This window comes from Lactuca sativa, chromosome 8 (assembly GCF_002870075.4).
Source record: "Lactuca sativa cultivar Salinas chromosome 8, Lsat_Salinas_v11, whole genome shotgun sequence".
Taxonomy (NCBI): domain Eukaryota; kingdom Viridiplantae; phylum Streptophyta; class Magnoliopsida; order Asterales; family Asteraceae; genus Lactuca; species Lactuca sativa.
In genome coordinates, this window is record NC_056630.2 from 251,863,727 (window position 1) to 251,873,315 (window position 9,589).

Sequence of the window (9,589 nt, forward strand, 5' to 3'; positions counted from 1 at the left end):
CATTATAGGAGGGAGTTTTGGATTATTGTCAACATGTTCCGAGTCATTGTCGACTCCTCCTTGTTTCAATTGATGGTAGGTATATTCCAAAGTTGTGCGTTGTGGAAAGGAAGGATAGTTATGAGATTTAGAGGGAGTAATTTGAGGTATCTGTGTATGATGTCGTAAATAGGAGATCGGTGGTTGAGGCAGGACATCGTGCTGTTCTGTGATGGTCATCAGAGGTATCCGAGTATAATGCCCTGAATTCAGAATTATTTGGGTCTTGAGTTGAGACAGCAAATGGAGTACCAAGTACCTGCGGTTCCAGTTGGGGCCCCTCGGGTATTGTCTTCTAGATGGATTCCTAGGAATGTGGATTCCAACAGGGCAAGATGTGTTGTTATGACGGCTGTTGTCAAAGTATGTGATGCATAAATAGGGATAAATGTGTATGTACCTATCTATGTTAGTCCGCAGAGCACGAGTCAGAGGATGTAGTGTGGTGTTGTCATGAGAAAGGGGTGTAGTGATGCAACGAGGAGCCGTAGTACTCACTAGTCAGAGAGAGGGTGTTGTAATGCTACGGGGAGCCGTAGTACTTACTAGTAAGAGAGAGAGGGTGTAGTGATGCTACGGGGAGCCGTAGTACTCACTAGTCAGAGAGAGGGTGTTGTGATGCTACGGGGAGCCGTATTACTCACTAGTCAGAGAGAGGGTGTTGTGATGCTACGGGGAACCGTAGTACTCACTAGTCAGAGAAAGGGTGTTGGGATGCTATGGGGAACCATAGTACTCACTAGTCAGAAGGATGGCGTTGTGATGCTACGGGGAGCCGTAGTACTCATTAGTCAGTAGGAGGTTGTTCTGATACTATGGGGAGTCGTAGTACGCACTAGTTAGCGAGAGGTTGTTATGATGAAGCACTCTTGATTAGAGCATGACGCAGAAGGGTTTTAGGCTTGAATAGCCCTAACTCATGAGTTTTTAGGAGCCTGGTGGTCGGACCAGGAGTGAGACCGGGGTCTCCTCAATGATTGGGAATCATTATATTATGAGTAAAGTGTGGACATCACAATCCGAAGGAGTTCGATAAGTGAAGTACGCATGGGTTGCGGGTCACAAGTCATGAGTTGAATGGGTCATTGGGACAAGTGGTTCCAACTATGGGCCGGACAAAACTATCGAGTTGAGTTGGGTCCTGGTGGTGTGTTGGATAGACGAGATGAGATTCTAGAATCGGAGGACCCAGCTGACTTGCGGCTCAAAGCATCCACAATCACGTTCGCTTTACCAGGATGGTAAAGGATCTCACAATCATAGTCCTCGACCACATCCAGTCACCTGCGCTGCCTCATGTTCAGGTTCGGCTGATCCATGATGTGTCTCAAACTCTTGTGATCTATGTATATAGTGAAACGGAGCCCGTACAGATAGTGCCTCCAAATCTTGAGAGTGAAGACCACCGCTCCCAACTCAAGATCGTGTGTGGGGTATCTCGTCTCATACGGCTTCAACTGCCTCGACGCATAGGCTATCACTCGTCCCCTCTTCATGAGGACTTCCCCTAAGCCTGTGATGGACGCATCACAAAATACCACAAAATCCTCAACTCCCTCGAGGAGTGTCAACACCGGCGCCTCGCATAAACATTGACGAAGGGTCTCAAATGCCCTCTGCTGCCCAGGGCCCCACCGGAAATCCACCCCCTTCCTCGTTAGAGGAGTGAGAGGTACGAAAATCTTGGAGAAATCATGAATGAATCTCCGATAATACCCTGCTAAATCCAAGAAACTCCTGATGTCTGCGGGGGGTTTCGGAATCTCCCACTACACAACCGCCTCCACCTTGGCCGGATCGACAAAAATCCCCTCCCGGTTAACAAGATGTCTGAGGAACTGGACCTCTCGCAACCAAAAATCACACTTCGAGAACTTGGCATACCAATGTTCTCGTCGCAGAACCTCCAGCAGCTCCCTGAGATGCTGCTCATGCTACTTTCGGGTCTTGGAATACACCAAGATATCATCTATGAACACAATGACCGAGCGATCGATCATCGGTCCGCAGACTCAGTTCATCAGATCCATGAACACTGCTGGCGCGTTGGTGAGCCCAAACGGCATCACCACGAACTCGTAATGACCATAACGAGTCCGAAATGCGGTCTTCTCCACATCTTCCTCCCTCACCCTGACCTGGTGGTATCCTGATCTCAAATCAATCTTGGAAAACCAAGATGCACCCTGCAGCTGATCGAAAAGATCGTCTACCCTCGGGAGCGGATAACGGTTCTTCACCGTTAACTTGATCAGCTCTCTATAGTCAATGCACATCATGTGCGAACCGTCCTTCTTCCTGACGAAAAGGATCGGTGCTCCCCAGGGTGAACTACTCCGACAAATAAACTGCTTACCCAGCAACTCCTACAACTGAGATGATAGCTCCTGCATCTCAGGCGGTGCCAGATGGTACGACACCTTGGCGATAGGGGCCGCACTCAACACTAGATCAATCCTGTACTCAACCTGCCTCTCCGGAAGCACTCCGGGTAACTCCTCTGGAAACACATAAGCAAACTCCCTGACCACGGAAACCTCTGAAACTGAGGGCTGCTCCCTATCCCGCGTATCTACCACATACGCTAAAGAACCGGCACACCCGTGCGGAATATACTGTCAAGCCCTGTCTGCCGAACAAAACCCTATTCCCAACATGGTGCCCTCACCATATACTACATGTTCTCCCCCAATTGGGGTTCAAACCACCACTCGTTGTCCCTCACAGTCGATCATGGCGCCAAAACGGCTAAGCCAATCCATCCCTACAATCACGCATGCATCCCCCATGAGGATAGGAATCAAATCTATCAGGAAGGACACCCCGAAAATCTCCAACTCGCATCCCTGGTAGACTGAAGAAGTAGAAACCCCATGCTCGTTGGCGATCGAAACTCGCAACGGACACTCAAGATCATCTACCGGCACACTAAATCCTCTACTGAAAGTCTGGGATACGAACGACCGACTCGCCCCCGAGTCAAATAATACCAGAGCAGGCAAAGAATTCACTAAAAACGTACCTTATCACAAGTACAACCAATAAGCTTATCACAAATAAAGTAACTGAGAAAAAGAACAGAAACGTACCAGCAACCACATTCGGTGCTGCCTTGGCCTCCTCGGCCGTGAGCTGGAAGGCGCGACCCTGAGCCTTCAGAGGCTCCACATTTACTGGCCTCCCATCTCCAATCCTCACAGTAGCTGGCACGCGACCCTACGCCGGATTGGTAGCGAGCTGCGAACAGTTGATCTTCACATGACCAACCTGATGATAATGGTAACAAATCCTCATATCTGCTGGAGGGGCGGACTGACGGCAGTCCCTAGAATAGTGCCCCTCCTTGCCACATTTGTGGCACCCACCTCCTGTTCGAAAAACCCCCGAATGAACCCTGCCACACTTTCCACAAGTGCGGCTCTGATGACCCCCAGACTGCGTATCAGCGGTCTTAGACCGCTTAGGCGCCGGCTGAGACTGTGTCGGTGCCTGACGCTGCTCCTTCAGCTGTAGCTCTATCTCCAACTCACGCCGCCTCACGGCTTCTTGAAGGTCCAGGAAAGTATCACATCATTATGTAGACACAAATTGTCAAATATCAGTCTTGAGCATACTCAGATAACGAGTCATCTGAGACTGCTCCGAAGCAAACTCCGGGAAAAACATAGCCCTCTCCGTGAACATACGGGTAATCTCCATCACAAACTCCCCATCCTGCCTCAACGTCAAAAACTCCTGAGCAAGCCGCTCCCATTCCACGCGCGGAACGTAGTGGGTGCGAAACATACCCTGGAACTGCTCCCAAGTAACAGTAGCTCGTTGATCATCAGAATATGACCCTGTCGTCAACCTCCACCAGTCCTTTGCCCCAAGCCTTGGCAGGTTCAGGGCACACCTGACCTTCTGGTCAACCTCCAACCCCTGCCGCGGTTACAGCCGAAGTGGCTGCAGCCGCAGCTGTCTCTGCTAGAGCTGCATATCACTCATCAAAGTACTCAACCATCGCAGTCTTAATCGACCCCAACATCTCTGGAAGCTGCGCTCTGAACGCCGCAACAATCTCGTCGTGCATAATCTCCCGGATCCTGGCATCCAACTCCTCTGTCCCTATCTGTACCATGGGCTCAGGTGCTACCGGCACCTCCAACCCTCCGTCTCCCAACCCCGATCCTGATACTGATCTAAGATCCGGATCCAAAAGCAACACGTCTCGTCACCACCATACTGAAGTATATATATATATAAGTCATCAGATAAATAACATAATATTGGGAGACAAAAACCCACAAACCCTAGGGGTTGTGGTTTCCTTGCTACGCGTATGGGTCCTATGCTCTCAATAGTACGGGCCCATACTACCTTCCACACCTACCCATATTTGTCTCAAGTATCACCAGAACACCCTAACAATATCATCAACATAGAAATGCACTCAACCCTCACTTCTAGAGGAATACCAACTATCCCGCATCTAGTCTCACCACTTCTCATGACTTACATATCCATGAAACTTCCATCATCCCCTGCAGCGCTAATGCATGCTAGCTGCACATGACGCTGCACCCAGTAGACTTTCGAATATCCATTCCTACCCGAAGGCCAAATCAACATTCTCAGGCTATAAGGTCTTTATTATGCACATCCGTGATGCATACACTAAACATCTATAGTCATGATGTGAATTCCATATACAAGAAACCCTAGGCTAATAGGCATCATATAATCAGGAAAATCTGTCATGCGATTCCTGAAGACCCCTAGCCTAGCACTAGCATGCTATTCTAACATATCAGAATATCAAATAATTGTATGGTATTTTGGGGTTTACTTACAGGCTCCGACTGATCGTACCCTCTGCATCCTCCATCCTTTATTTTGAAAAGCATTTTTAAAAAACTTACTTTCCGAAAATCTCCTTGATTTGAGACTGGATTCACACGAGTGTTCCTCCAATTCACTCAAACCAAGGCTCTGATACCAACTTGTAACATCCATAAATTTTACGCCAAATTTAAACTTTTTCAATCATAAATAAAAATCAAATAGCATTTTTTCAAATCATTATCCATCAGAGTGTCCCAAAATCATAACATAAGGATGAGGAGCGGTACGGTCACGCCTTCGCCTTGCCATGATCTCCTGAAGTACCTGAAACAATAAACTGAAAACTGTAAGCCCGAGGGCTTAGTGAGCTACCCCCAAAATACCAGTACCACACTGACAAATCCATATCAACAATAATCAATCAATTAACACGCATACTAGCCCATCGGCCGAACTGGACCGCCCTACAGGGCCTACATTCTATCTAGATCTATCCCAAGCCTTCGGCATAACTGGTCTGCCACGTGGGCCTACAGTCTCCCCGGACCGCTCATAGGGTATGTTGGCCTACAGCACAAAGCAGGACCGCCTCAGCCCAACCAACAAGCAAATAACCATGTGCGTATAACTGTCATTTACTGGCATATACAAACATCAAACATATCTAACTCACTGATCATCAATCATAGAATTCTCTCGTAACTAGAGTACCGACGTAGCAGGTCACTAACATACAAATCCTTACGGATCATAAGAGCATAACATATTGTCTACCCTAATTCCGATCTAATAGATCATAACCACATGTAGCATACCATAACAATAACAACTAAAGGGTCGGGCTTGGTGTCGTAGACCCTATCGATATAGTGAGGATAACTCACCTTGCAGATGTCGACTCGGAAGATAAACTCTAACTCTTGGATCACTTGACACAAGCTCCACCACCTATGATCATAGTACAATATACTCATAAGTCCTTAACCTTATAAGGTACTCCATAACCCACTAGTCAACTCCTGGTTAAATTCAAAGTCCTTAGTCAAGTTCAACAGTCCATGTTGACCCCCAACACGCCGATTTCCCTCGGCTACTCGCCGAGTTCCTTAAAGCACATTCCAACTAGCCGAGTCATCGGGTGACTAGTCGAGTTCCATCGATTCACATTCAAACTTTAAGGCCACCCGTCGAGTTCCCTCCATGCAACTCGACGGATACACATGCATACATATCCTAGGGAAAACTCATCCGACTCACCGAGTTGTTCTTCAACTAGTCGAGTCTTATCACAATCTTCATCGGACTCACCAATATGTTCCTCCAACTCGTCGAGCTCACGGCCATCTTCATGTGACTCGTCGAGTCAACCTTGTGACTCGCCGAGTCCATTCAGTCCTTTTTCCATACATACCTTTTTTTGAGCCATTCAGCGGCTCCGAATCACTGATCTAAGCTTCTAGGGCATGCTTTTCACATAAAGTTGCAAACTTTACGTGCATGCATAACTACAAAGGTTCTAAATGCCAAATCTAAGCTCTTAATGGGGTCTCATGCCCAAGGAGGACCTCATTCACAACCAATATAGCAACTTTATCATTCTAAAACTTAAGCAGGGTCCAGATATAAAGTTACAACTTCAGATCTAGCCCATAGCCCACCTTATCAACCTCAAAATCCATGAAAAGCCCCCAAAACTAACAAAAAGGAAAAAGGGAAGTAAGGATGACAATTTGATACCTCCAAGGGAAGCTAGCTGAGCTAATTTCTACTTCCCACACCTTCCTTGCTTCAATTCCTTTGCATTTCTAGCTTTTCTCTTCTAGCCAACCTTCTTTCCAAGCTTAAGACACACCAAAATGGAATACCAAACGAATTAGGGTTTTAAGGAGTTCTCAAAGACTGCAAAGAGGCCAAAGGAGGCTGTGGCTCCTTTAAATAGAGGTGCAAACCCCGAGATTTAGGGTTTCATCTGCCAGCTCCTACTCGTCGAGTCCCAATATGGACTCGTCGAGCAGGTCACTTAACACGCGATCCCACCCCATTGCTACTCGACGAGTAGGTCAACCAACTCGTCGAGTAGAGCTTAACCTAATAAATCTTATTTAAACAATACCTGAGAATCGGGGCGTTACACTCACAACCCAATTCATCACTCCATGACGAAGCACATAGACATAAGGTACCATTTTATCAAAGATCATGTTCTAAATGGCAACATTGAGCTCATCTTTGTTCCATCCGATGTTGAGATTGCTGATGTCTTTACTAAGGCATTAGACAAAACCAAATTCAATTGTTTTCTCAACAAAATGGGTATGATGATACCGGATCCTCAGTTCTTTCAAGAGACTTGTTCTCTTTGATAGCCGTATTTGAAAGAAATCTAGTTCCGATCTCAAAAAATCTTTTCATCTCGGAACTACTTTCTCTCGGAATACGTAGGATCATGTTATTTGTCTTTGTTTCTGGCCTTCACTTAAGTTTTTTTTTAAGCTGTACAGTTCATCCTAAAGTGTTTTCTAGATTAAGATCACATTATCATAGTGCTCGAATCATCACTCCGGAATTTTCAAATGCACTCTGGGATTTTCAAATGTACTCCGAAATTTTCAAAATTTTGTTCCGGAAGGTTCCTTAAATCTCATTCTGGAATGTTTTAAAAGTTTTTGCTCCGGAACCTCAAAATATTTTCTTTCGGAATTTCAAAAGGTTTTGCTCCGGAATTTCAAAAACACTTTTGCTCCGGAACATCAACTTATTTGCTCCGGAATCTCAAAAATATTTATGCTCTAGAATTTTCAATGGATTCTACTTCGGATTACTCTTCACTCCGGAATTTCCTCAAAATAACATATTCAAAACTCACCAATGTACATACCGGATCATAGCCACTCCTTAATCACTCATCCGAAATTCCAAAGGATAATAAGATGAAACATTTTCAGTCTCAACGGTTACTTTTTTTGATGATCCTGTCCTACTCACCTCAAGTTTCGTGACACGTTTTACACTTCCCCCCGTAAAAGTAGCCATCAAATCGCCAATTTCGTTTTCTATTTCTAACCATACAAACCCTAACCTCTCACCTCCCAAGTCCAATCAACCACTCCTTCATTAAATGCGACCTATTTTATAATCGGATCCTCATCGTTACGCCTTCTAACCCGACCCACTTCCTTACCTATAAATACCTTTCAAACCCTCTTTTCACTCTTTTACGCGCTCGAAACCTCCAAACCCTTATTTTTCTCTGTGTTCTTGGTGTTCTTCAAGCATTCATCTTCATTCAATAATGACGTCTTCACAGAACCCCACCCAAACTGCGTCAACTCCTAAGAAATCCATTGCAAGGAAGAAATCATCCAAAGGATCGAAGGGTTCATCCTCTTCCGCCAATCAAGAACCTTTTCTCAGAGATACCACCCAATTGTTCTCTCTAAATCCACAAGACTACGATGAATCTATCAAGGTAATGATTGAGTTCATAGCGAATCACCCTATCTCCATTCCCCTCACTAAAATCCTTGATCCTCCACTACCACTTCATCATCTTCATCGGGCATTTACTAGCATCAAACTTGAAGATGGAGTTTTAGAGACTACCATCATCGGAGACAGAACAGCTCCCATTTAAAAGTCGACATTCCTCAAAGAGATTGGAGTGAAAGCAAATCCCAAAGGTTTTAAAGTCATTGAACCAACGTCTGAAGAGTTCCAGACGTTTATGAACTACATCGGCTATACACAGGACTACAAGGCCAAAGATTTCAAGAAGTCCGCCGTTTCTGGACTTTGGACCACACTTATGCACCTCATCATCAGAGGGCTGTCTGGAAAGCATGGAGGTACAGATACCTTAAGCAAGGATTGGCTGAACGTCGTCTTTAGCATCTACTTCGGACGCAAAAACGTTGTAGATCTTCCGGAAGTATTGTGGCAAGATTTCTGCAAGTTCGCCACCAAGAGGAAGCCCAACGCAATTTCGAACCCTAGATTTTGGGCCCTGACTCTACAACAACTCTTCACAGAACTTTCTGAACCACTTCCAGTCAGCATAATTCCTCCGGAGGTATGTATCTCATTTAAAATCGTTAAGGCATATAGGATTCCAGACCAATCTTCTTTTGGTCCAGTCAGACGACTTCCGGACCACATGTTGGCCCTTATTCCTTCCGATTCTGTTTATCTTAAACAACACATCTAGAGACTTCGGTTTTGTTTGACCCAACACAACATGCCCCTGTCTCTGTTGAGCCCATTTCGGAAAAGGCCAAGCCTACCACGTCCGGACCTAAGATCAAGAAACCAGCAAAGAGAAAGGCTTCTCCCACAAAGCCCAAAACCAAAAAGAAATCCAAATTCGGTTCCTCCTCTCAACAGGAATGAACCCATGACATTTTGGCTGATTCTGGCCATCCGCACACCTATCCTACCCACGCATCTGAGGTACCCCTCAATGTTTCAAAACCACTAGCACACACTCACGGCGAGTCTTCACATTATCCACCCTCTCCCTCCCAAAAGGTTGATGGCGATGTTGAACATAGTTCCTTGCAGTCCCCTGGAACAAACCCATGAGTCACCTTTGTTGATACTATTGTTTCTTCTGCACGCACACACTCCGAAACCCCTGTTCCGGACCTGAAGCTTTCTGGAGAAGGAATAGTCCCTCTGATTTTGGAAGCCTCAACTGGTTTGATACCCGGAGGGTGTAATGGACGACCAG